Source organism: Taudactylus pleione, unplaced genomic scaffold (assembly GCF_031769625.1).
Source record: "Taudactylus pleione unplaced genomic scaffold, aTauple2 ptg000066l, whole genome shotgun sequence".
In the NCBI taxonomy this organism is placed as follows: Eukaryota; Metazoa; Chordata; class Amphibia; order Anura; family Myobatrachidae; genus Taudactylus; species Taudactylus pleione.
Genome location: NW_028284468.1, coordinates 34,519,666 through 34,546,967, shown reverse-complemented (window position 1 = coordinate 34,546,967; position 27,302 = coordinate 34,519,666). Strand labels below are relative to the sequence as shown.

General features: G+C 41.6%; 1 pseudogene; it reads right to left on the bottom strand.

Moving 5' to 3' along the window:
- Window positions 1-11,601: 11,601 nt before the first annotated feature.
- On the bottom strand, window positions 11,602-11,720 carry LOC148534575 (5S ribosomal RNA; annotated as a pseudogene).
- Window positions 11,721-27,302: the final 15,582 nt, after the last annotated feature.

The following is a 27,302-nucleotide window of genomic DNA, read 5'->3' as shown; positions in this document are numbered from 1 at the left end:
TGTGAAATGTGTGGGCTGTAGCCGCACCTGCATCCTCAAAGCAGCAGCGACAAGCGTGTGTCTGTCTGTTAAAGGGTGGTGTAACCCCCAAAGTGCGCTCCAACCAAAATAAAATAATCTTTTTTTCTGTCTTTGTGAAATGTGTGGGCTGTAGCCGCACCTGCATCCTTAAAGCAGCAGCGACAAGCGTGTGTCTGTCTGTTAAAGGATTACATCGGTGACAGCATCCAAGTAGGCATGTCAGACAGTCCGTACCTGTACTGGCAGGAAAAAGAAGCAATTTGGAGGTCCCTGTACAAACTGGCTCTATTTTACCTGAGTTGCCCCCCTCCAGTGTGTACTCCGAAAGAGTGTTTAGTGCAGCCGGGAACCTTGTCAGCAAAAGGCGTAGGAGGTTGCTTCCACAAAATGTGGAGAAGATGATGTTCATAAAATGAATTATCAACTCTTCCAGGGAGACCAGCCTCCAGAACGTACAGAGGGACCTGTGGTTGTGGATTCCAGCGGGGACTAATTAATACTCTGTGAGGATGAGGATGTACACAACACTGAAGAGGGTGAGGAATCGGAGGATGAGGACGACATCTTTCCTCCGTAGAGCCAGTTTGTGCAGGGACAGATTAATTGCCAGCTTGTTTTGTGGGGGCCCAAACGAACCAATCATTTCAGCCACAGTGGTGTGGCAGACCCTGGCGCTGAAATGTTTGGTTTGTTAAAGTGTGCATGTCCTGTTTATACAACATAAGGGTGGGTGGGAGGACAATTCCATCTTGCACCTTTTTTTTTTCTTTGAATTATGTACTGTTTGGGACCTAGTTTTTCAAACTGCCATCCTGTCTGCCACTGCAGTGTCACTCCTAGATGGACCACGTGTGTTGCCGCCCACTCGTATCTCTTAGCATAGTCATCCAGCTACCTCGGTGCAACCTTTTGGATATAAAAACACTATTGTGAGGTGTTCAGAATAGACTGGAAATGAGTGGAAATTAAGGTTATTGAGGTTAATAATAGCATAGGAGCAGAAAAACACACACATTCTGTGATTTTAGCTGTTTTTATGCTTTTTTAAAAAAAAATACAGATCCAAAACACAAAACCCAGAACCCAAAACACGGAAGGGTGGTTTTGGCAAAACCAATCCAGATCCAAAACACGAAGAAAGATCCAGATCCAAAACCAAAACACAAAACACGAAAAGTGGCCGGTGCACACCCCTAATACACATATATATATACACTTTTTTATATATACACTTATATATATATATATATATACACACACACACTATATATATATATATATATATATATAAATACTCTTCGCCTGAGAGTAGGGGGTTCTTCTGAAAACACCTTTAGGATCTGCTCACTTTAATAAGTAGACCCCTACGGATCTTCTTTTTTGGACTGGTAACAGCAGTTCAGCTACAGTTGTTGACCATTCTCTGGATTGGAGGCCAAGCAAACCCCAAGTTACAGCTCCTAATCACTCCGGAAAGTCACCATCACCTCAACAAAGCTTATGCTTCACTTCTAGCAGCTCTAGCATCTGCTTTGGTTCCTAATCTACTCTATAAATAGGAGTCTTGGGTGTTGTTTTTGTATATGTGTAATACAAGATAATATTTTGTTAATATAGAAAATAAATTCACTGAAAAACGACATAGAGAAATAATAGTAACAGTCTTTATTAAGTTCCCACCGCTTCATTTTTAAAACAGGTTAAGATATTTTTTCCAGTTTGTAGAACTGTAATTTTCTGTTATCAGTGCTAAACTCTTTGTGTTAGAGTGGAGGCTTACCACAATCCATACCCCGCTGCATATCAAATATTATTTACATGATATTTCAGCATTTAGAAGCAGTGATGAAATGCGGTAATTAGCCCCAGTATATTAGCTCAGGAACAACCTTGACTTCAGCAATTAAAAAGTTTCGGAATGTGAAATGTCATTCACATCTACGCTTACAGGATTATGGGATCAAAAATAACTTTTTAAGTACATATATTCTTGCTGTACCTGTAGATGGTTCTAAAGGGCCCATTTATCATTAACTATTTGCGGCATATTGCAAAGAAAACACCTGTTTTCGGGGGATAACCACAAATAATTAGTATCCCCCAGATGTGTTATGGAAAGACTGCAGCAGATATCTCCGATAGCAGCCACAGGGCAATAACTAGGGGTGTGCCAGTGGGGTGGCCGCACAGAGCGCAGAGCTCTGTGGGCTGCACCGCCGCTCACCCACGGCCCCTGCATCTGGCTAGCAGGGTGTCTTTCCAGGCACCCTGCAGCAGCAGCCAGAATCTCTGTAGCAGTGGTGCCTGGACTCCCTGGAGCCTCCGTAGGATACTTCAGTCTTGCAAACCACTACCCCAATAGCCCCCGGAGCATTCTGAGGTTTCTCCGGGCATTGCTGTAATTCCCGGCGTTCGTGGCCCCACTGCCTCCAGATGACATCATGCGGAGGAAGCGTGGCCTGCATTGGGCGCCACGACCACTGGTTACGACTCTGAGCAGCCACAACCCTCGTAGGTTTCTATGGGGTATATGATGCTTTTGGATTTACCAAGCTCTAGAATATGAAGCATTCCGGAGCTTGGCCCCTGCAGCTCACGCCATCTAAAGATGGCGTTGTGCTGCTGTAGCCTATGGGCTACATATCGCAAAAATGACTGGTAGAGGGTTTCGGAGGAACTCCCGGCAATGGCAGCGGTGCATACGTGGTCTGTAGACCTCACATGCGCTGGAGTCTTGGCACAGGAGTGAAGAGACTGATGCGGTCACTCAAGCACATGCAGGGACGGTACAACCAGCAACTATCTTATGATATGTGGCTACAATAGCATGTGTCATTGGCTGACCCCAGGCACATGTCACATACACTTATGTCTCACTTGAGCCCATGTTTCAGCCATTTTTTATTTGCAACAAATATGTTCTATAGTAGGTATCAATAGAATTTCAAAAACGTATTTACAGGCATTTTATTTTGGATTTGTGTTCCAGCCTGGCTGCTATTTGTTTGTATACATACTTACCCTCATCTAACATGGCCAACATAGGTAATTAAAGATGTTAAAGTGACCACATGACTACCAAGCAGCCTCAGGAAAGATGATATAAAGGGAAATGACAGAGAAGGAGAAGTCTTTCTACTAGTTAGATGGGGAAGAGTGGAAACATCTTGCCATCACAATCACAGAACCTGCACGGTGAGCTCACAAATAAGAACTATATAAAAACATTAGCAATTTGCATTGATATATTTACTTTCTCTTTGTTGTCAGTCGCTGGGAACTGCTGCTGGGGTCACCACTGACAGACAATGGGCATTCACTAATATAAATGTTTATTAAGTTTGTGTAATGGATCCAAGGAATAATATTGTATTACCTGCCTCAGGCGTGGGTGACACACCCCTGGCTGGGGACAGAGGGCCTGATTCAGAGTCGGACGCTCTGACCAGAGCGCTCGCTCTGAATCAGGGTCCTCCTACATGAAAATGGAGCGGCCTCTTGGACGCTCGCATAGCTGTGGGTGACCACCCACAGCTATAGCGAGCGTCCATGATGATAGTCGCGATGGTCAAGACCATCGCGACCATCGGGCTTGCGACGGAGACCCTGCGGTAGGGTCTCGCTACCGCAAGCCCTGGAGTGATTTTAGCTCTATCAGAGCCAAAATCACTCCCACTGACATCACTACTGATGTCAGTGGGGCCGGCTTCAGACGGTAGGCGTTCCCATGGGAACGCCTTCGTCTGGCAGCCACGCCCCCGGCACGCCCACCAAAGGGGGCGTGCTGTCAATCAACATCGGCAGCACGCCCCCTTTGGTGCGAGACCCGGAGCGATGGCTATCCCATCGCTAGCCGGGTCTCGCGCATGCGCACAACGGAGCTCCCTCCGTCGTGCGCATGCGCAGTAGCGCACCATCGACCCGCTTGCGAGCGTCCTGCGCTCGCGAGCGGGTCTGAATGACCCCCAGAGTCCTAGCCTCTCACTACAAATATTAGTAAGGAAAAGTTTTTGCATCAGATAATGGTACATAAATTACATAGAAAAAATGCATTATATAAATATTAGAAACTTTCCTATTTATAGTACAAAGACCACAATTGTGTAATACACCACGACAGAAAATATGTGTCAGAGAGGTAATAGCAATAAAAACTGAATTTTCTCTTTTCACCATAATGGGCAGAGTTACGGGCTGCAATCAGAGCTCTACAGGCCAGTGGTCTTGAATGGGGGCATCAGTCGATTGGAGGGTGTGAAGGGGCACTGCCAGGAGACTGCTCTGCTGGCTATTTCACTAAGTAGTTTCTTAGCTGCCATTAGCAACTATCGATGGATGTTGGTGCTCATATTTGTTAAGAGTGTCAGGAATATGTACAGTGGATTCCAGAAGCCAAGCTGTCCATTGTGTATAATTAACTACCTGCCTGGCACGATTAACCAGTCACAGCTCATTGTTAATTAAATCTTCCATTAACATACCTCTCAACATTTACAAATGACAAAAAAGGACAAAATAGGCCCACCCCAAACTGCATCCCCGATCCACCCAAACTCTGCCCCAATTTTACCAAAACCTTTCCCAAACCACCCAAATACACCATCTTTTTGCCTAAACTTTGCCCATTTCACAGCCTGCAAATTAGGACTGTCCTGGAATATCAGAACCATTGGGAGGTATGTATTTCCTATAACACATGGGATATGTACAGATCACTTGCAACCAGATTGGTTGTATATATTGTAGCCTCCAGATTTGATACTTACTTTGTACATTAAACATCATACCGTAGGACTGCTTCATATACTAGCCATAGGTGAAACTGGGGGGTGGTCTGGGGGTGCACAGGACCACCCATTAGCCTAGTCTGCTTAAAAAAAAAAGGCCACTGGGGGAGCTGCTGCACATGCCCAGCAGCAGCTCTTCCCACAAGCAGCACAACAACAAAGCAGCAGGTAACTTTGCACAGTGCTAAGGGGAGGGGGGATTGGAGTTGTACACAATGCTAAGGAGGGATGGGGGAGGGGGGATTGTAGCTGTGCACAGTGCTGAGGGGAGAGCGGGGATTGGAGCTGTGCACAGTGCTGAGGGGAGAGCGGGGATTAGAGCTGTGCACAGTGCTGAGGGGGGTGGTGGGATTGGAGCTGAGCACAGTGCTGAGGGGGGCATTGGAGCTGACTGCACAGGTGGCTGGGGAGGAAGCGTGGAGCTAACTGTGCAGGTCTGGGGGGGATTGGAGCTGACTGCACAGGGGGCTGGGGGGGAAGGTTGGAGCTGACTGCAAAGGGCTGGGGGGTTGGAGTTAACACGGGGCTGGGGTGACATGGGTTGGGGAATGACACTGACGCACACTGTGGCTGGGGGAATGGGGCAGAGAGACACACTGGGGCCAGGGGAATGGGGCTGAGAGATGCACTGGGGCTGAGAGACACACACTGGGTCAGAGAGATGCACACTGGGGTCTGGAAAATGGGGCTTAGAGACACACTGGTGCAGAGAGACGTACACTGGGGTCAGGGAAATGGGGCTTAGAGACACACTGGGGCAGAGAGACACACACTGGGATTGGGGCAGTGGGGCAGAGAGACGCAAACTGGGGTTAGGGGAATGGGGCTGAGAGACACACCGGGTCAGAGAGACACACACTAGGGCTGAGAGATGCACACTGGGGCAGGAGGAATAGGGTTTAGATACACACTGGGATGTACACTGGGGCAGAGTGATGCACACTGGGGTTGGAAGAATGGGGCAGAGAGATGCACACTGGGACAAGGGAAATGGGGCTAAGAGTACACTGGGGCTGGGGAAATGGGGCTGAGAGATGCACACTGGGGCTGGGGGAATGGAGCTGAGAGGTGCACACTGGGGCAGAGGAATGCACACTGGGGCTGAGAGGTGCACACTGGGGTCGGGGATTGGGGTAGAGAGATGCACACTGGGGAGGAGGAATGGGGCTTAGATACACACTGGGGCTGGTGGAATAAGGGTGAGAGCCACAGGGTGTCCTGGGGATGGAGAGGCCCAGGGTGTGCTGAGGATGGAGAGAGACAAGGAGGCCTGGAAATAGAGAGACATGGAGGCCTGGAGATAAAGAGACACAGAGAGCCTGGAGAACCACAGAGGGACCTGAGGATGGATTGCTGATAGAGTTTGCTAAGACCCGGTCGCATAGCTTCAAGGTAGGCAGCGCTTTAGGCGTCAAAGCTCTTCTGGCCTGGCTGTCCCTGTATAAGTAAGAAAATACTTTCAAACTGACTGGGTTGGTAAAAAAACCCACCTAGGGGTGACACCAAGATGACAGGTGCCGGATTCTGCACTGTAGCATCAAATGCAGCACTCGGCTCCTGATAGTGTGAGGGAGCCGGCACTGCACAGTGCTCACCCGTACTTCTTCCACACACCAGACCACTGGGGTTCGGGCTGCGAGGCCATTCCCCCTTCTCAAGTAACCACGCCCTCTGTTCAAGAGGCCACGCCCCCTTTTTTGCCAGCACGGGTAACTCCATGGGGATGGACGCCACTGGTGTTTTTTTTCCAATATCTAACATGGTGCTAAAACTGGGACCACCCATTACCAGATCTCTAGTTTCGCCTATGATACTAGCCACTTGGAAGTCTACTTCTTTATACTATAATGGGGGTCATTACCCAGTAGATTGTAAGATTCCTTTGCCACTTAGCCACCAATTTGGTTTTCTGCTTTGCACTCTAGATTTGAGGGAGGAGTCTGCATTTTTATACTAGCCACCAGATTGAGGGAATGCTGTACACACAAACAGCCAGAGAAGGGTCCTCTTAGGTTTGCGGCCATTTTCCCTCAATAATTGTTCATAGATTAATTGGTTGACGCTTTTGAGCATCAGAGAAATAACAAGTGAAGTGCATGAGCTCCCCTCCATGCTCCAATCCTGTAATTCTATTCTATCCACTTCTATGAAAAAAGCCTCGTTGGAATATTCCTTTCACATATCAACAAGGAAAGAAATAGAACTTTCTATATGAAAAGCTTATAAATAAAATTAGGTTTATTTAGTTAGATTAGATTAGTACATGAAAATATTTAAAAATAAAGTAATAATGTAAAATAACATTTTGCTCCGAATTAAGCTCATGAGTAAATTCTCTAACATCTATTACACCAATTCTGTATGATTCTCCATATTTGCCCATGATTGTGAAGACAACTATTAGGGATACAAAGTTATCAATGACCACTAAATATACAGTACAGTAAAGTTGTAGATCTGATTGACAAAGGACCTTATATTTATTACTTCTGTACTTTCTGTACATAACAAAGTGTTGTTTTTTGCAGTGGTCCTGTGCCCAATCAGAATGGACACAATAAAATGTTTTATCTATCTTTTAGTTCTTTGTTTTTGTAAATGTAAGACTATCTGTACAGTATGTGCTATATGGAGTAATGTTAGCTGGTCTCAAAACTAGTCGGATCAGGTACTAGACAGACAGTATATTTCTCTAGTTCATTCATTTAAATTGACTCTAAAACCTGCACACTAAACTGTTCTCTTACCTGCTGTCTGTACTTTTTTTTACAGTAGCTCTTACATGTAACATATGCATGCTTTGTGTATTTACAAGCATGTCAATTAACAATTGATATACAACTGGTGACCCTTACCAATAGTAGCCTATCCATTGCCTTGTAACCTATCCCCAATCCCTACTTGCACCACATTCATATCTTATACTCTCCCTGCAAGCTAACCATCAGGGCCATACTGAGGGCGATCCAGTGCCCGGCTTCTGGGATGACTGGACATCCCCCAACTGAATGCCTAGAAAGCACAGTTTCCTGCTCTAGTCCTCCCATTTATTGTTATTATCATTTATTTATATGATGCTACAAGGGGTCCGCAATGCTTTACAAAGGATATATACAGTAACAGGATGAACAAAACAAGAAAAAGTGACAACAGTACAGAACATTAAAGGACATGATATAAACATTGCTGTATCCGCGGTTATAATAATCGAGTAGGCAACAGGGCGGTAGCACCCAAGGGTTATGTGACGTTGTAGTAAGTAGGTGATGGTATAAGTAAGGGAAGGAAAAGAATAGGAGGGAAGAGGGTCCTGCTTGTGAGAGCTTACATTCTAAAGGGAGTGGCAGTCAGACATGGGTGACAGAGACAAACACAGGATTCGTAGGGGTTTATATTATAGTATATATATAGATGAATATAAATATGTATATAAATATATATATATATATATATAATATACACATAGATTCTCATAAAATCGCATCATATTGGCCCCGCCTCTCCCCTACAGACCAGCAAATCACTACATACCGCTGCCAGGGGACAGGGCTCTTATCGCGGGCCGCTGGGCGTGGCTCAACTCAAAAAACATTTGGTCCATCAAAGGGGGTTTATGGGTACTCAGAAACCCCTTGGCGTGCACCACTGGGTGACACCGAGGGGGAGGGACAGTGAGCAAGAAGCATGGAGCAGTGGGTTAGTGTGAGAGCTGGAGGGCTTTGATATAGAAATGGGTCTTGACAGCCTGTTTGAAGTTTTGTAGAGTGGTGAAAAGTCTGACAGGGAGAGTGAGAAAGATCGCAAAACGCGTTAGGGACTGGCTGCTCTACCCTCCACTGTACAATATTCAGCAGGATCATATCCTACTTTGCCATTGGTGCCACAGACAGCTGTCTATTTACTAGCGGACCGGACCTGTGCCATAGGGGCCGATTTCTACTGCAAAAGCTTTGCCGGTGTTGCTAAAGGACCCCACAATATTGTATGGACAATGGAACCGGTAAATACGTATTACTTCCTGCTGGACATTTCTCAAACTAAGCACCATTTACTTCTTTGCAACAAAGAATTTTATTTGGATATATGCTCCCTGAACAAGTGCTACTTTCTGGACATTAATTCTGTCCCTGTGGATTGGTCACATTTTTATTATTATTCTCATACCCTGATTTTGTCTGTTACTGCATTGATACAGCTCATTTATACATTTTTATGTATTTGTATTTGTGCACATGACTATTATTGTTATTAAATTGTGATATGTTTAGATAAACTGTATGTATATGTTTGATTTTTGAGCGCTGTGTTTTTTTCTATTATAAATGTTCCTGTTTGAGAGTATTGACCATCCTCCACTTTATACAGCAGCTAATTTACTAGGCAGCGCCTCATCGGTAACCACTAGGTGCTGATATTTCTGTATAAGAAACTATGGGGGCTGCTTTTGCTAATAAAATCAGGGGATCTCAGCAGATATCTCCTGCAGACCCACATACGTACACTCAGGGGATACTTCATATTTGAGGATATCCTGCAAATATACTTTGATAATTAGGCCTATTTTCTTCTACAGTGGTAAATGTAGGAAGGAGAAGGTAATTGTATTCACACAAAACAGCTCATGATAAAACTGCCTATACAGTACATATTGTACCTCCCAATATAGCACCAGCCTAAATTGGGGTGGAGAGCATGACTGCGTCATGCTTGGGGCATAGCCACATCATAGTGGGTGTGGTAATAGCTCCAGCAGGCACCTACCTAATGCAGTTTTTTAGTGCAATTGAATAAATTGTGGAATTAGAAAAAAATATTAAGGAATAATGAAAAAGTAAGCTTATCTGTACATATTGTACACAAAGGTTGAAATGTGAGCGACAAAAGTGCTTAGTACACTCTATTAACTATTTAAATAATTCAGTAAATCTGTGAAAAACGCTTAGTAATTCATATGTAGTGTTTTAAAACAAAGTGCAGAAATAAACACATAAAGTGCCAAGTGAATAATTTAACCTCAATAAATAATATATGCAAGTGAATAAATATGTGTTTAAAATAATAGGAATATATCTAAATATTAAAAAAATTATTTAATTCATAAATATGACACCTACAATCATGAAAAGTACATAAAAACATAGCAATAAATGATATACATAGGATAAAAAGGAGGAATAAACTGAAAAAAGCTTATCTTTTAGATAAAACAGAAATTGAAGAGTTCATGGATGTATGATCAGCCCTCCCAACGCGTTTTGTCAATCTATGACTTCATCAAGGGGATACCTAGCTGTTAATGCCCTCCGGCTTATAAACCCCACTAATAGGGACAATTGACACTCACTATGACATCACTTCCTGTCAGTAATTTTTTTTTTTTTTTTTTATATCTTCCTTATTACTGATATATTACAGTGAATCTATATATTCTGTAGTCACGTTATGTCCATCAGTCCTAAAAGCATGTAATTTAGTAGTTTTATAAAATATAAATTGAATAACAAACTGCAGGCTGTCATCACTTCCGCCCAAAAGTCAGGCCAGTTTTGTCTTGGAAGTCCGGCCACTTCCACCCTGATGCTCAGTCTTGTGATCCCGTCATCACCAAACACGCGACTCATTGCGTCGTGCTTACAGTGCTGTATAGGTACGCACTTCCACCCTGGGTTTCGATCTGGTAGCCGCGTCATTAAAGTGCGACTCGTCCAGTCGCGCTAATAGTGCTTGTCGAGGTGCATGCTTCCGCTCCCAGGATACGGTACTTCCGCTTATCCTTTTGCTCCTGCGCATGCGTAGTGCCTCCTGGCGGCGGCCATCTTTATGGATCCTATTCACCTCAGGATATCTTGTAACCACGGCCATCTTTCTGGATACTTCTTAACCAGCCGCCATATTTAAAACTCCGGCACTCCTATATTAACCTGTGCAACTCTGGGCAAAACCTTAGGGAATGAATATTCAATTAATTCCAGCTATAAAAAGAAGAAGAAGGGGGAAGGATTAGAATATTTATTAAATAATCATCCTAATAAGGGAAAGACCTATATTGTCTTTCACCTATATAAACCCATAGAAACATAGATTTACATAGCTGATCAAAAACTTTATATAACTAGTCACAACTACTCAGAAAAGCATGTATGTATGCCTATATATAAACATATATCAGGACAATCCACAATTATATAGCTAATTGTTCCAAAAGATTATTTTCAACATATTATACTAAAGGAAAAGGAAAAAGAAAAAAGACAAAAGAAGAAAAAAAAAAAAAAAAAAGGGGGGGGGGGATGTTCTTAAAAAACCACATGGTTTCAGAGAAGGGGATAGCAAATAAAGTAAATATCCTAAATCCACAAAACCTAATAGTGTATTTTATAATAAATACATATGTATAAAAATATCTATTAAAAAAAAATAATTTTTTTTTTTTATAAAAAATTCTTTTAGAAAATTTTTTGGCACATATATGTATATAAATTTCTTGAGAACTGTATTAAAAGAATCAGGAAAAGCTTTAAAAAATCAATAAAATATTGATAAAATATTAATTTCTTCACTCAAAAATTTATAATCCAGGCTTTAAAGTAGAATGGCTGTTCTTATTGAAAAGTCTCGATTCCAACATTATTTGCTTTGATCTTAGGAGATGCTTATTATTGAGAAGTCTCTGTTCCAACATAATTTGCCTTGATCTTGGGAAATGCTTCTTATTTCATATCTTTCTTCCGATTTTTTACTCCGATTTTACCATGGTATTCCAGGGATTATGCTTAACTGTGCACTTTGCTTACAACTACAGTACCCGGTATTCCCTGGAGGTCCCCCATCCAAGTACTGACCGGGCCCATTTCAACTTAATTACCAAGAGCAGACGAGATTGGGTGTTTGAAAAATGGTTTGACTGTAGGAAATAGCTTCTACAGTAGCATATCCCATATCATATGGACATTAAGTCGGAGTCATCAATCTTCTTATATAAAAGGTGCGATTTCATAATTATCATTGAATCCGAGTGGTGCCAGTGTTCTTAACTCAAAAATCCAATACATCTCCCTTTTAGATAACTTTTTTGCTAGATCTCCTCTCTCTCCCAAGAGCACCTGTTCAATGGGTTTAAAAGTAAGGTCCTCTGGATTAGAGTTGTGATGAAGAAGAAAATGTTTCGACACAGCATGACCCTCCAGTTTATTCCGGATATTCCTTATATGTTCTTGAATGCGTAGTTTAAGGGTTCTTTTCGTCTTCGTCTTATCTGTACATATTTTTCATTTGGATAACAGTATGTTTATGTATGTAGGGCAGCACATACGGTGTAAAGGTAGCATTACTGCCTCACAGCACTGAGGTCATGGGTTCAATTCCCACCACGGCCCTAACTGTGTGGAGTTTGTATATTCTCCCTGTGCTTGCGTGGGTTTCCTCCGGGTACACCGGTTTCCTCCCACACTCCAAAAAATATACTCGTAGGTTAATTGGCTCCCATCAAAAATTAACCCTAGAGTGTATATGTGTGTGCATGTGATAGGGATAATAGATTGTAAGCTCCACTGGGGCAGGGACTGATGTGAATGGCCAACTGTAAAGCGCTGCAGGATATGTGTGCGCTATATAAATAACTGGTAATAAATAATGTTTATGGACCTTCAAAGGGTTCTTCATCCAGGTGGATGGATATGAAATGAAAGAATTTAGCAAATAGTGTAATATGCAAACATAATTTTTGTTTTATATTTGGTATAAAAGTCAACTTATCTAGCGTAAGACCCAATTGAAAAATCACAATTGGAATCGCAGTGTATAAGGGGCCCTCTGCTAGCTCCAGCACATTTTACCCTTAAGCAGACTTTATCAGGGGAGTGCATACAGTAAGTCAAGTCGCTTTTTGTCCAAAAACATTCTTATTCAGAAGTTGCAGCACCAAACCACTTTTGACCTGATTTAAAAGCTTAGTTATTTAGCATATGCAGAGCATAAAAAAATAGTGATTTGCAATCCTGTGCATCAGCAGATTATGGAAAAAAAAAATTGTCGTTAAATCAGATGTATGGATGAGCCAGATGTAATTATTAACATCTGCTTATCATAACAAAGGTTGTGCTAAGGGCTCAAGCAAAAAAGAAACTCAGGTCTCTTGATCTGCAGACAATGCAAACAGAAACTGAAAGCTACAGTACAGTAGCTGCCTTCATTTACAGGAAAGCAAAACTTATAAGACTCATGGTTTCTTTCTTTTTGTTTTCTTTAGATGAGATAGATAGAAACTCTCTGGCAAAAGATGCCATTTGTTAGTTAGTTCATTTGCATAATTGAAGCTGTAACCTATACAGAATTAGTTGAGCCAAAATATAAACCTGTTACAGAGTAAGGGCCGGATTCAATTAGGTACGATAATATCGCCGGCGTTATCGGACGATTATCGCATTCACGCTCCTGTTTTCGGCAAAAAACAGGCAAAAACGGGTAGGTGCAATAAAAAAACAGGTGAAAATAGGGGAAAAAATCAGGACATGCAGGAAATTGCGTCTGTATCCCAAAAAATGGCTGACGAACATCGGAAATTAATTTAGAAGTGTATTATTGACCGTAATTAAAGTACTTAGGGTACTTAAGTTTCATCGGTTGGCTGTAATTTGCATATTTGAAAAATGTTTATAAAAAATTCTAGAAAGCATTTTTTTCGAGGTAATTACTGTTCCACGTAAATTGGGGGTATGTTAAAATGGTTGCAAGTATATTTTCATGTCATAAAAGCGCACTTTTAAAAAACCATAAAAAAATGCCCGCTGCAACCATGTGCAATGTTCGAAAAACTTGATGCATCCATATAGCCCCCCAAAATACCTGACCCAATACGTTAAACCCATTTTCATTGGGTTTTTGTTTCACCCAAAATTTGACCAGACATTTTTTGACAAATTACGCGAATTACGTAAAACTATTGGGGTAATTTATCATTAGGGGGGGTATTCAAAGGGTTCTGAAAGAAATCCCTATATTTTTAGGCAAAATATTTTTTTTGCATTTTTTTTCACCTGGTCTAAGATGGTGGAAACTATTTGCCTGTTTCTCACTATTCGATTATCGCGGGTGCGATAATTTACCGAAAAAAACAGAACTTACCGCACCTAATTGAATCCAGCCTTTAGTTTGTAATGCAAAAACTATTATTTGTTTATAAAATTAATGTTTTTTTGCCATAGAGCTTGTGCTACCACATTTTGTGTGCCGCAAAATATGTTTTGTGCCACAAATTAATTTAATGTGCTATAAATTATAAACCAGTTTTGTGCATTAGAACATTATTTGTGTGACATAATCCATTGTTACAAAATAGTTTTTGTACTGGAAAGTACTATTTGTGTGTTGCAAGACAGATCTTGCTGTCATGTTACAACATAATGTCGTTATACAGCAATACAGACTCTGCATCCAAAAATACAAATCTGAAACTCAAATGGAGCTTGTATGGAGAAATAAACTAGATTGGTAATTCTGCACTGTCTACTGCTGTATATTTTTATCAGTGTGCTGGAAATAACCCATAGAATATAATATTAACGTTGATTGATCTAAACCAGTGGTTCTCAAACTCAGTCCTCAGGACCCCACACAGGTAACATTTTGCAGGTCACCCAGCAGGTGCACAGGTGCATTCATTACTCACAGATAAATTTTAAAAGATCCACGGGTGGAGCTAATTATTTCACTTGCGATGCTGTGAGGAGACCTGGAAAACATGCACTGTTTGGTGTCCTGAGGACCGAGTTTGAGAAACTGTGATTTAAACAATTCTGTCATACCCCTTTTCCACATAAATTCCGGGTCTGACCCAGAGTTGGAACAAAGGGCCTGATTCAGAGCCGGACGCTATTTGCGCTCGCTCGTTCAGAAAAAGGGGCCTGCTATTTAAATTGAGCTCTCGCTCTTTGCGGTCTGTTGACGCCTCTATGTCTGAGCAAGCGATCGAAACATGCGCTCGCTATTTTGTAAAGACGCCCCCTGGCCACTCGCATCATACGTCATCTCCGCTATTTATTAGATTAATCGAGTACATCGAAAGGCGTCTGAACTGCTTGCAGTGCTTGTGGTTGGATTTTCCTACCGCAATCATGCGAACAGTTCAGGCTAAGAGACAACCAAGTGACGTGGCCGATGATGCTGCTTTGTTAATTATGCACACCCTTAAAACGCCCGTTTTGACCGTTTGGCACGCCTGCGTTCGGATCTCCACTCCCCGTTTTCAAGCACCTTCCCCTGTTACCACCCACAAACGCCTCATCCTGTCACTCAAATTAGCAGGCACTATTTCCGACCGCACTGCAATTTTTCCGATACGCATGCGCAGATGTGCGAACATCGCTCGGAGCAAACGAGCGGCTACTTACGAGCGGCTCTGAATCAGGCCCAAAGTTCCTATGCGGATCAGACCCTGCATTGAATGACATATCGTTCAGTGTAGGCACTACAGGGGATGAGAAAAGACTGTACGATTACAGTGTTGTAATCGTACTGTTGTTCCACTAGCTAGTGGTGACATGGGTTGAAAATCAGAATGTCTCTTTGAAGCTAAGTGACATCCTTAACGAAACCAGGTCTGCGTTTAGTTAGCAAATCGAGCAAAATAGACTGAAAAGAAATAGCAAATGTTACCCTTGGTGCAAATCACCAAATAATATAAAACAAATTAAAAATATATAGCAGCAGCTTTCTGCTCAGCCGAGCCTCCGATACGAATCCGTGACATCTGATCTCTAAAGCCTTGGTAAATATAAATAGTTCCTGCTCCTGCTTACCCACTGGGAATTATAAAGCATCACTCCAAGTAGAAAAGTACACCCATATAACTCCTCAATATCTAACAGCCATACACGTTTCTGTGAATCAGACATTTTTCTCAAAGGCTGTGGAATTTACCCCTTTTTCACACAGGCATTTTTTTCTTAATTTTAATATGTGTGTATTGATTTGTAATTAATTTTAAATTGTTTGTCATTGTGGATTGAAGCCTTGAGGCCATGATTTTAACTACAGTATGAGTTTAAAATTAGTATTAAGCAAGGTTATTGGCCTGTATTAATAGTTGTGGCCCACAACATATAACTTGTGGGTCTGCATTAGTCTTGGGGAACAAATGGTATGGACCTCATTAAAGGTAGGAAAATGAGGTATATGTCTATGTAGGCATTGACATAATTCAGCCAGGGCAAGAGCAATATAACGATGTAAAAGCTTGTTGTAGTCGCCTGATAACCTGTCAGATCCTGGTGATTTATGAAGATGTAAACCCGCACAGCAGCACTGTTCTCCGCCAAAGAGATATCTTGTAAGAGCCTCTCTCTGACATGAGGTCAGTTTAGGAAGACTGATTGATGCACCCTAGTTTTTCCTAATAAGTTTAAAAGAGGGAGAGAATCTCCTTGTAGTCAGTGTGTAGGGTACTAGAAAAAGGGTCTGTAACAGCCACTATACAGTATTATTCCTCTTCCTCCCTGTTTTAGACATGGATGCCAATAGTTTACCTGTTTATTTCCCTTGTTCATAATAATTTATTTTTTGCAAAACTCAAGGTATGTCTATTTTACTTGAGATAAAACAAATTGTCCAAAAGTTACCTTTCTTGTCTATATGTCTGAAGGGAAGCGTCATTCGGCTGGGAAGCTTACGCAACAAAGTCTCTGCAATAGACTTTTGAATTGCTGCCCATTCCTTTTTATCTTGGCAGCATGATCAATTATATGTCTCCTCATAGATAACTCCCAAAAAGTTGGGGTTTATCCCAATGATCAGTATTGTCGTTGATTAAGTCAGCCCTACAATAATGCAAAAATGGTTTCAAGTCCACTGATTTGGATAAATAATGCAAAAATCAGCAAAGGCGTAAGCAGATCTAAGTTGTGGGGGTGTCAATAACAATTATATAATTAAAGTATAATTTGTATGACAGATTTCCACAATAACAATTACATAACGTAGCTGCCCTCTGGGTCAATAACTTGTGCAAGGATTTTATGAGGCTAACATTTACGAAAAGTATGGCAGCCATCCTAAATTTATTATAATACACTGAGAGACACATGATCCAAGCCAAGAGGCTGGCAGCGTAGTACCAGAACCCTAAGCCCAACCTGTTTCCTGAAAGAAAATATTGTCTGAACACAATTGTTTGAGTTGAGTAATGGCACACTTTCATCTAATAGTGGAGTTCAATGCACCCCGTGTTCCAGGAGACTATTTACATTGTAATGAGTGTGGGAAATGATGGTGGAGTGGAAATGTTTGGCAGCTTGGCTCAATGACACCCAGTGCTAGATACATAACGCATTCAATAATATATGAAGGTATTTGTGCAAAAGAATAAGAAATGTTCAGTAAAGAAACTTTCCTCAGGCACTGGGGAATAAAGAAGGGGTATGATTTATACCGCGTACAAACTGTAAATAGAATATATGCAAATATTACACAGAAATAAAAAAATAACAAACGTGTCTTCAGGAGGATCAAAATACCATGAAAAAAACCCAATATCAGAATGCAATACTTTACACAGCCACACAGCTTTTTGTACATTTTCTTCAATGCTAAAGAACTTGGAGCGGGCACCATTTTGAAGAAATGCTACGTGTTAGTCAAACAGAAGGCAAATATGGCAGGTTTCACATGTGGATACTTAAGAAACAATAATTAAACACACCTCAGTAAAAATCATACCTACACAGAAAAGCAATATGTGGCAAATGAAACCATTTAGATATGAACCTAATCAGCGATTTGGAGATCTATGAAGTGATCTTTTCTACAAAACAATGGATCTTGGCCTCTACCTGATCCTTGTAAAAAGAGACAAAACCGTTCTCTATGACTCTTAAGTTTGTGGGATTTATTTGTCAATGTAGCAATTTCTACCATATAATAAACAATTTATGATGCACAATCAGAAAATGTACAAAATACTGTGGTCTACAGTAAACTTTTAAAAATAGCTATTTATACTTTTGGAGACAACTAACTGCTACCTAAAAGATTGCTGTAGATTCACCCACACTCACCCACAGGCCATATCATTCGCATGACAAACTGCTGTCTGGAACTGACTGGAAAAACATTCAGTAAAGGTCATTTAGGAAAATGCTAAATCGTGGGGCTTTAAAGCAAATGCATCAGCTGTTTTTGCTCTGTTGCACCAAATTGTACAGGAGAAGCGAATGGCTTAGATGTCATGTTGATGGTAATTACGCGGAGGAGCTGGCCACATAAGGACATTCTGTGCTGAATCACGTTTTGCCGTAATAATGTCTCTTATCTCGCCAAAGTGATTAAATAAGATATCAGGGTGCTGGGCAAGATTTTAATGAATTAAGTTTTTAATGAGTTGAATTAGAATGGCCACAGAGCCTTTGTTCACCCATCAAGAAATGTGATGACCTCAGTGGTGTCAGCTAACTGATTTCTGCCTATAATTTCAGTAAGAAACCTTTTGTACAATCAAGTAAAATTTTATCTCCACTTAGACTTATAAATAGAAGCATAATAGCACTAAGGATTCTATGCTCTTTCCTAAAAGCAAGAATTGTATCCTGAACCTATATATATAATTACACCCCTCATACCATAACAAATATCTGTATGAGTAGTGTGAGGACTACTGTACAAATGTCCTGTGTCACATTCTGATACATATGTCAATTTAATTGTGTATAATGCTGGGTACACCCTGGGCGATATAGCGGCTGATATATTGCAAGCGCGTCAGCGGGTATGTACCCCCAACATATCTGTAGCTTTACTGGTACATTATAGCCAAATATTGCACGACTAAACTCATCTTTTATATGACCAGTTCAATGTAAACCCATAGGAACTGGTCCTGCTGCAACACATATACCAGCTGAAGTTAAAAATACTTAAGCTAAGTAACTAATATAAGATGAATTTTCTGCAAACATTTAAATGTGTTTCACTTTTAAATTTGTGTTTCATATTTAAATGTAATATATAGTATTAAGCTGATGCCTGCCTTATCAGGTAGTAGACACTGATAGCCTAGGGTATTTTATATTTTCCCAATTACATTTTATAGTTGCATATTTTAAGTTTTCCTGAACTTTGCATATTACAAAAAAGCCACATAAGACCTTTATACTTCTTAATTATTACCCAGGCACAAGGTAATTGTATTTTACCACTGGCTATACAGTAAGAGTAGAGTAATTTGCACCATTGCCTCCATTATGTCTGATGCACCGTAGACCATCAACAAAATAACTTAATGAAGAAGACAACACGATTGCAAATGCACATTCTAATTTATTTATAATATAAACAAAATCCTCCTCTCATTCTAAGAATAGTGGTATACTGTATAGCCAGGACCTCTGCAGATCACATTTTCCATAGTTAGACTCACTCCATAGCAAAACATATCCAGCAGGGGATCTAATGAAACTATTGTGACCATGTTTCCAGTTATATACAGATGTGTCCTGTTACATCTTTGCTGCGTACTCAGCAAATCGTGCCATGCATGGCGTGAGGTGTGTGCCCGTGAGCAGATACATGCACTGCATTCGCACCTGCGTCGCCATGGGAATACATAGTGCGATCACAGAGCGCGCCATAGCGTAGGCTGCTGCGGGTAATCGCATGGCACTATGCGTGCGCACATTTGTAGCGCGATCGGCAAAGACGTAGCAGGACACATTTGTATGTGTATTGGGACCCTGCTAAATATAACTATAGGTGAGGGTCCCTCACCAAATTACTATTACTAGGAAGAGGGTCAGTAGAGCTTTAGTTAAGTTCTTAAACTTGTACCTAAGCCTTCTTTATTTAAAAGAAAAATGATTGCAACACACAACATCAGTGCTGCGTTGATAATTACAGTCAGGTGCATAAATATTGGGACATTGACAGAATTTTCATATTTTGGCCTCTATTCACCACCACACTGACTTTGAAATGAAACAAACAAGATGTGCTTTAACTGCAGACTTTCAGATTTAATTTGAGGGTAATTACATCCAAATCAGGTGAACGGTGTAGGAATTTAAAACGGTTTCTATATGTGCCTCCCACTCTTTAAGGGGCCAAAAGTAATGGGACAAACTAAACAATCCTAAATCTAACTTTCACTTTTTAATACTTTGTTGCAAATCCTTTGCAGGCAATTACAGCCTGAAGTCTGGAACGCATAGACATCACCAGACGCCTTCACTCTATCTTCCCTAATACTTCTAACCTTTGCTGGAGGTCGTGCAGGCTCCCTGGTACCCTGCTGCAATTGTGGTGGCTTTGCCCAGTTATCAGTTCTTACTGGTCTAAGGTACATACCCTTATTAACTCCATTACGAATGTTTCATTGCCAAGCTCCCTTCTCTTCTCTCTCCTTCCTATGCCTCTTTCAAATGTTCCTAGACATAACCAAAAACTCATTCATCTCATTCTTAACACTGCAAAATGTCAAATCACCCTAGCTTGGAAAAGTGCAGACCCTCCTCATTTTCTTCTCTTATCGTGTATTTTTTAAAAGGCTGTGATTTCTTTATTTAAAAAATGGCAATAAAATTAAATTTAAAAGAAAAAATGGAAACCAAGGACAATCTATGTGCTGGTTGCGATATTTATAAAGTATTCCCGTCCTTAAAACCATCCTGTTGGCGTTTTTAAGCCACGTGTTGTAAAACAATAAATATTACATTGGTTTTCAACAGAAATCATTCAATAAAATAGATTTTATTCATCAAGGCAACAAAGCTGGAGAGTTATGGTTTTGACCAGTCATGTTAAGATCTTATAGTATATTAGCCGAAGTATCTGGCATTGCCTGGGTTTATATCTTCAAGTTATTAAGTTTTATTATGTGATGTTGTCCAAATCCATCCAGTGGAAGGACCAGAACAGGCTCCATGGGTGAAAGTTCTGCCTGACACACTCCTCCATGAGGTCCAACCGGGGCCCCAACCACTCCATTAGGCATCCCAGACCAATTGCCACCCCTCTGTGAAGTTTTCATCCAAATTCATACAGTGGAAGGCCCAGAACAGGCTCCCCGGGACAAAGTTCTGCCCAGAGTACACCAACAGGAGGTCCAACCTAGTATGTCTTTTGGGATCCAATGTTACTACTCTGTGAAGTTTTCATCCAAATCCATCCAGTGGAAGGCTCAGAACTGGCTCTTCAGGTAAAAGTTCTGCCCAGTGTACATCAATGGAAGGTCCGACAGGGACCCTAACCCCCCTAAAACCTGGCCAGGATCCAACTGGACCATCTCATGTTTGTTTCATCCCAATTGGCGCAGGGGTGTCCGAAAGCATAATCTGACAGACAAATAAAATCAGACCAATTAATTTTATATATAAGATTAATAAACATGTGGGCCATATTTTGGCCCAAATGGTGCTAGCTAAAAATAGAATCCTGATCTTCCGTACTTATGTGGTATAAACCTAGTATGATATGAGATCTTCTCTGTGTATATGCTTTAAGGAAAAATAGCATTTATGGACTTCTTCACCAACAATTGAAAATGGCTTTTCTCACATGCACATGTTTGTGTAGCTGAAACAACATAATTGCCTGATGCCTATCCATCCACACACTAAATATGTGACATGTCCTAGGTAGAGTAGAAATTGTTTGCAAAGCAACCATAAAATTAATGACTGTATTTATTTTTTCAAAGGTGTGACAGGACTCATATTTTTGTATTTATTTGTGAGGCTCAGTCTTGCTTACAATGGATATAGATGGATATTGTACTCCCATTGCCTGGATATACACAACAAAGCACCTACAGTATATGTAGACATTGAAAATAAGATGTATCATGTCTTGGGAGGCATATTTATCACAACCCGCAGTTTCAATTTGGATGTGATAAATATTATTTGCGTAAATTAGCAAAGTGAAAATACATTTTTTTCACACAAATGAATAATCTTTTGCGAGGAGCCCTTCCTGGCGAAGAGCTGGAAGCAGTGTGATAGTGTAACGCTATCACACTGCTTCCTGCTTCAGGTCCCTGGCACACAATGCGTATGTGCAGCCATAGGCCGGCACATGCATCACTGGGGCCGATGGAGAGGGAGTCAGAGGCTTTAGATACTGTGGGGTCTATTTACTAAGCTGTGTTAGGAGATAAAGTGAGCGGTGATAAGGTACCAGCCAATCAGCTCCTAACTTCCATGTCACAGGTTATGTTTGAAAAATGGCGGTTATGAGCTGATTGGCTGGTACCTTATCACCGTTCACTTTATCTCCTAACACAGCTTAGTAAATAGACCCTTGTGACCACCCTCCCTGTTCCCCCTGTAATCTTTCTCCTGAACAACTGAGCTTCACAACAACCCATCACTTTGACCCTCTTATTTCTTCGTTGCATAGCAACCACCAAGAGGCAACAGTGTAAGATTGTCCATCGGTCAACCTTGTCATAACGAGGCTGAGCGCAACTTTTACACACTCAGATCCACTGTTTACCTGCACAAAGTTGTTTTTGTTGTTGTTTTTTATCCCAAATAGAACAAAAGGGTGAATTTTCTTGATACATCCTCATTCAAGAGCCTTTGTGCCCTGCTCACCCTTCACCCATTACAGATATGCCACTGCACCCCCTGTCTAGCTGTTATAGTTTGCTACTATATAGTAGTGATAGGCAACATGAGGGCCTTTGGGGGCCGCATTGGGTGGCCCTCTAGTCTTCAAAGAGGCCACACATTGCTCTTATTTTCAGTAGTGAGTTCAATTACTTATTTTGATCAATTAAAGAAAATAACATTCTTTTTCATTATTAATTGTTACTCCCGATATGGATATTTTGTGTTGATAGAAAAAATACATATTGTACTCATGCATAAAAGTTGATATTCAACTAAGTTTATTTTAGACAATGTAAATCATGCTTAAAATAGGATAATATTTTCCTTTTACATGAAAGTAGGTCATGTTCTGCTGTGAACAGTACCAAAAATAGTGTTTATTTAAAGTCTATTTGTGTAACTGTAATAACAGTAAAACACACTGTATGAGCAATCTATCCGCTAAAAAAGAAGATATTTATGATAGACGTGTTTTCTGAGGAATACAGAAACATGCACAAATAATTCTGTAAGGACACCAGAAACAAGTTGTAGTCATTTTCTGGAGAGTCAGACAAAAAAATAAACAAAAGCTAAGCATCTTTAATTCATATATCATGTCATGCAATTTTGCAGCGCACTTGTGCAGCACAGTATGCCATGCTGCGGGAGCATTCGCACCATGCGATCCTATGCAGCGTGTGTGCGAATGCAGTGCACGTGCCTGCTACATGCACACTTGTGTAACGAACACAGCATATACTAAGTCATCTCAGTCTCCACCCCCCCTGCTTGGCTCCACCCCCCTCTGGAACCACCACCCCCTTACAAATCTTGCATTTGCCCCTGTGTTGTCTGTAACTTAACAGTGTAATAACTGCTTGTGTGGGGTAAACTGCCCAGCAGCAGTTTAATCTTTTCCTACTTTACTTCCTGTGGGTTAAATTAGCAAATGTGTGTCTACTGTACATGCAGAAAGTAAAGAAGTGTATAGTTGCTAGTGATTAAATAAATTAGGGATTAGCGGTTCGGATTCTGTGGAATCCGAACCGCTTCGAAAATCCCACTGCAAGGCCGAAGGTCAGCCTCCTGACGTCGGAACCTCGTGAGAGGATCCGACGTCAGGGCCCCACATGTGTGAGAGCAGTCTGCCCTCCACAGTAACAAACTCACAGCCGCCAGCTCCCATCCATCACCCATCAATCACGCACTGCGGGAGCCGGAAGATGGAGCTCATGAGTGAGCTCCAGCCCAGCTCTGGCAGTGGGCGCAGCAGTCAATGAGAGTCTGTCTTACGCTCATTGCCTGCTATTTAAAACAAACACACAGCCGCCGCCGGCTGTGTGTTTGTTACTGTGTAGTGCTGACCGAACTACTTCCAGTCAGATCTACACTCACACAGTGTCCTGGACCACGGAAGATGGCGCCCAGGGCACAAGCCCTGCTCGACCCCCCCAGTTACGCCACTGGCGATATCACTAGCAATTTTGTGCCTATCGTGCAGTGTGTATGGAACACCTGACGACAAACGATATGTAATACCGATTTGACGTAATTCTCATTTTATGCCCTGCTCCTCCCTCTTCCCTCCGCCATTTGTATGTCGGACCCCGTGCAGAGCGTTTTTCAGTGTCAGCAGGAGCAGCAACAACAACACAACATTTTCAAGTATACTCTACTACATTGGTATGTGTAATGTGGGGGCTGGCTTTAGCAGTTTTTGGGGGGACTTTGCCAGGGTGACATAAACCTTGCTGTGTTTATTATTATATGGGGGCTGGCTTTTGCAGTCTTTGAGGGGGGCTGTTGCCAGGGTGACATAAACCTTGCTGTGTTTACTATTATATGAGGAGTGGCTTCTGCAGTCTTTGGGGGGCTGTTGCCAGGGTGACATAAACCTTGCTGTGTTTATTATTATATGGGGGCTGGCTTCTGCAGTCTTTGGGGGGCTGTTGCCAGGGTGACGTAAACCTTGCTGTGTGGGGGCTGGCTTTTGCAGTCTTTGGGGGGCTGTTGCCAGGGTGATGTAAATCTTGCTGACTTTATTGCTAAAGTATATTATTAAAACCAAATAAAATTCTATAACATTTATTTAAAATTTGGCATAAATTTAAAAACAACAATTTAACATTAAAAACTAAACATATCAACAATGAAAACATTAATTAAGAACTTACTGGGAGGTATTTGTTAGCCCCATAAGGTTACACTATTAGATTAACAGAATATTGATGAATATGATGTAAATTATTGTTGAGGTGGGATGGATCGCCTAAGCTAGATCTTTTTGTGTATAGGAATAGGTGGGAAGGGAAAGCTCCTTTAGACCTGCTTACTCTTATCATATATTGAAGAATGTATTCTATAGAGAGCAGTGTATTTCCCCTGGAAATATAGTTATGGAAATGATATTGGTCTGGATGATGGGGAAAAGATGAAAAATGTATGTATTTAAATTATGTTTACAACCATAAATGCTCCTGACCAAACTGATTGGAGTCACTGCAATTATATAAACTATGTGATCCAGGCGGATAAGGCGGACCAGCGCAACAATTCCTATATAAGGTGATTTACCTGGGTAATAATCCGGAATCTGAAGCATAAGACTTAACTTATATTATTCATAGGAAACGGCACCTAATAAGATACTATTTCACCTATATGAATAAATTTTCATTTAATTTTAAGTATAGGTGGTGAACAAGCTTTAGCAATTTGTCTGGGGATTCGAATGGTGAATCATTGAATAATAATTATTATACTTCAGATGAATTGTAGTTATTAAATTGTATTGTTTTTATATATGTATTTTTTAGAGTTGTTTCTTTGAACTATTAAATGTAAATTTTTTTAGTACTGTAAGTTATGCATTTGTGTTGAATTTATATTATATAACGCGCACCCTTTTGGAGGAGTAGGACTCTACCTTGTCTTTAGGTTGGTATATTTGAGTAAATTCAGAGTTACGCATTGGGGATCTGCGTATATTACATAATTGTAAAAGAAGGCTTGATTTGAGATGTTTAAGATTTAATATAGAAGCACCTGGCAAGAGTTACTTTATTAACTCCTTACATTCTATTACTTATAATTAGGGGTGTGCACCGGCCACTTTTCGTGTTTTGTGTTTTGGTTTTGGATCTGGATCTTTCTTCGTGTTTTGGATCTGGATTGGTTTTGCCAAAACCACCCTTCCGTGTTTTGGGTTCTGGGTTTTGTGTTTTGGATCTGTATTTTTTTGAAAAAAAGCATAAAAACAGCTAAAATCACAGAATTTGTAGGTTTTTCTGCTCCTATGCTATTATTAACCTCAATAACCTTAATTTCCACTCATTTCCAGTCTATTCTGAACACCTCACACCTCACAATAGTGTTTTTATGTCCAAAAGGTTGCACAGAGGTAGCTGGATGACTATGCTAAGCGACACGAGTGGGCGGCACAAACACGTGACCCATCTAGGCGTGATACTGCAGTGGCAGACAGGATGGCAGTTTGAAAAACTAGGCCCCAAACTGTACATAATGCAAAGAAAAAAAAGAGGTGCAAGATGGAATTGTCCTTGGGCCCTCCCACCCACCCTTATGTTGTATAAACAGAACATGCACACTTTAACAAACCAATAATTTCAGCGCCAGGGTCTGCCACACAACTGTGGCTGAAATGATTGGTTCGTTTGGGCCCCCACAAAACAAGCTGGCAATTCATCTGTCCCTGCACAAACTGGCTCTACGGAGGCAAGATGTCATCCTCATCCTCCTCATCCACCGATTCCTCACCCTCTTCAGTGTGTACATCCTCATCCTCACAAAGTATTAACTCGTCCCCACTTGAATCCACCACCACAGGTCCCTCTGTACGTTCTGGAGGCTGGTCTCCCTGGAAGAGTTGATAATTCATTTTGATGAACATCATCTTCTCCACATTCTGTGGAAGCAACCTCCTACGCCTTTCGCTGACAAGGTTCCCGGCTGCACTAAACACTCTTTCGGAGTACACACTGGAGGGGGGGCAACTCAGGTAAAATAGAGCCAGTTTGTACAGGGGCCTCCAAATTGCCTCTTTTTCCTGCCAGTACAGGCATGGACTGTCTGACATGCCTACTTGGATGCTGTCACCGATGTAATCCTCCACCATTCTGTCAATGGTGACAGTATCATATGCAGTGACAGTAGACATGTCAGAAATTGTTGCCAGGTCCTTCAGTCCGGACCAGATGTCCAAACTTGGTCCTGCCTGCCCTGCATCACCGCCAGCGGGTTGCTTAGGATACCTAAGTTTTTTCCTTGCAGCCCCAGTTGCGGGAGAAAATGAAGAAGGAGCTGTTGATGTGTCACGTTCCGCTTCAGCTGACAGTGTGTTCACCAGCAGGTCTTTGCACCTCTGCAGGTTTGTGTCGGCTGGAAAGAGAGACACCACATAGGCTTTAAACCTAGGATCGAGCACGGTGGCCAAAATGTAGTGGTCTGATTTCAACAGATTGACCACCCTGGAATCCTGGCAAAGCGAATGAAGGGCTTCATCCACAAGTCCCACATGCCGAGCGGAATCGCTCTGTCTTAGCTCCTCCTTCACTTTCTCCAGCTGCTTCTGCAAAAGCCTGATGAGGGGAATGACCTGACTCAAGCTGGCAGTGTCTGAACTGACTTCACGTGTGGCAAGTTCGAAGGGCTGGAGAACCTTGCACAACACGGAAATCATTCTCCACTGCGCTTGAGTCAGGTGCATACCCCCTCCTTTGCCTATGTCATTGGTGGATGTATAGGCTTGAATGGCCTTTTGCTGCTCCTCCATCCTCTGAAGCATATAGAGGGTTGAGTTCCACCGCGTCACAACCTCTTGCTTCAGGTGATGGTGGGGCAGGTTCAAGAGTGTTTGCTGGCGCTCCAGTCTTCAGCACGCAGTCGCTGAATGGCA